The following is a 2,651-nucleotide window of genomic DNA, read 5'->3' as shown; positions in this document are numbered from 1 at the left end:
TTGTTTACATTTTCTAAATAAATCGAATAATTTGTAGCGAAAATTTTTAAGACGTTATATTTTGGAAAACCGAGTTTATTTTCTCAAAAATTATTGGTTTTAGGAAAATAGACATTTTATAGAACGTCGTGCCAAAAATCCAGAATAAAAACCAAACAAAAATAACCCCAAATGTCCAAAGAGTCCAAAATTTACAAAACTCTCAAGCCAGAATTTAAAATAAGTCAAATTTAAAATAAACTAAGTTTACAAAAATGTGGACATAACCGAGCTCTCGTCCCACCGACCCTCCTAAGTCTGAGGGTTACCTAGAATTATCAGACAAACAGAAAGTGAGTCTTCATGACTTAGTGTATAACCTATAAGAAAATAGAGTTTCAAATTTAATTACATGGCAGAACATATACAGACATACATCTTATATAGAATCAAAATCATATTATAGTAGTACAGATGTAGATACATATAATCCTATCCCCATCCTCTACACACCAGCTCTGACCATCCCAACATAACATGTGGGGTATAGCACATCCACCCAACCCTGCACACAGCTTGGTGTCTTTACGACACTTTTCAAAAAAATTGCAGCAATGCTGCCAGTATAATGACGTGATATCGCCTCACACAGAACACTTCCTCTACATAATATATGTCTCACCCCATAATCAGATACAATAGAGTTAATAGATACCAAAACTTACACCTCATACATGCTCATAAAACAAACATAGAACATGCTTTATACATAACAAATCAAACATAAAACATGCTTTATACATAACAAATCATACATATTGTATCACTCTACATGAGCATCAGACACGTTATACATGTAATTACGTCAAATTTATACTAACATATTATCAAATTTCGTGTTTTATAGCTTATATAATCACATACCGTCCCCACGGAAGGCCCATAGTTGACCGGGACTACATGTACAACCCTAAGAAAATATTTTGAATTTTGGGCTCACACCACCGTGTGGCCAACATGGCCCAAATTGCCATCCATGTATGGCCCACACGATTTGGCACACGACCCACACACGCCCGTGTGGCCCACACGACCTAAAATAGCCTAGACTGTGTGTCATACACGACCGTGTGTCGCACACGACCGTGTGGTGTTGACAGACCCCAATTTCGACTTTCGTCATTCGCTGTTTTTTAGGTTTCTCATTACATACTTGATTCAATTCTGACACAAGCAACTACGAAACCTTCAGTACCTAAAATCGACAATTAATGCTCAAATTAGCTACGATTCCTCAATTAAACCAAAATCATCCACTTAGTCACAATGAACATTAATACTTTACTAAGTCGAAACTCGAAAACCCAAGTGATCAAACACTTACCCAAACTTCTAGAATAATTCCTAACACTACTAATCCACAAGGGGGAGTTTCGGTTCTCATGATTCTTTGTTGTTCACAAACCCAAGAATATAATCAACAAAAATGATAATAAAACCGATTCCACAACAAACCTTAAAATTACCCCTAAACTAAACGAACCCAAATAAACTTTACTTACTTGACCGCAAGAAAAAAAAACAAATAAGTCCAGGCCATAGCAATCCAATCTAGTAAAAAGATGTTAGAATTGAAGAAGGCAAAAAAGGAAGGAACTAAAAAAAAAACGTCAGAGGGAAATTTGCAGAGAAACAAAATGTGGGAAAAAGATGGAATTTTGGAAAACAATTTAATTAAAAAATAAAAATAAAATAAATTTCAAGATAATACTCTCAGCTCCCCACTACCTTCACAACCAACCAAATCTCACAAAATTCGACCCACTAATCATTATCCAACCACCACAGAATTTCAATTCCACCAAACCTCTACTATACACATATAAAAGGAAAAATTACTGTCATTCGTCTACATGGGGATTCAAACTCAAGATCTCAGGACAAGCTAACACCTTACCACTTGAACCAATAGGCTCAATCTGACATGAGTTGATCAAAAATATAATATAAGCCAAACACTTAAGGATAAAGCTAGGAAAAAAATAATTGAATTTCCAAAGAAATGCAACTTGAACCCAAAACCTCAGACACAGAATTAAGGCACTTAACCACTGATATAAATATTTAATTATTAAAAAATTTAACCAATCACACATACGAAATTTAGGGTGTTACAACTCTACCCCCTAAAAAAAATTTTAACCTCGAAATTACTTGATTCAAACAGATGCAGAAATTGTTGATGAATCGAGTCTTCAAGTTCCCATGTGGCTTTCTCAAGGCCATGATTCCACCACAGAACCTTCACTAATGGAATAAATTTCCTCCTTAAGACCTTAACATTTCAATCCAAAATTTGAATCGACTCCTTCTTAAATGTCAAATCTGGTCCAACCTCAATCTCCTAGATTGAAATAATATGAGATGCGTTCGACCGATACCGCTTCGACATAGAGGCATGAAACACATTGTGGATACAGTCTAACTCTAAAGGTAGCTCTAACTGATAAGCAATTGGTCCCACACTTTCAGAATTCGATACAGCCCAATGAACCTAGGGCTCAACTTACCTTTGCTTTCAAACTGTAAACCTTCTTCTATGGAGATACTTTACATAATACATAATCATCCATAGAGTACTCAATGTCCCTTCTTTTCAGATCTATATAAGA

The sequence above is a fragment of the Gossypium arboreum genome, chromosome 2 (assembly GCF_025698485.1).
Source record: "Gossypium arboreum isolate Shixiya-1 chromosome 2, ASM2569848v2, whole genome shotgun sequence".
NCBI lineage: Eukaryota > Viridiplantae > Streptophyta > Magnoliopsida > Malvales > Malvaceae > Gossypium > Gossypium arboreum.
Note: the sequence above shows the minus strand (reverse complement) of the source record.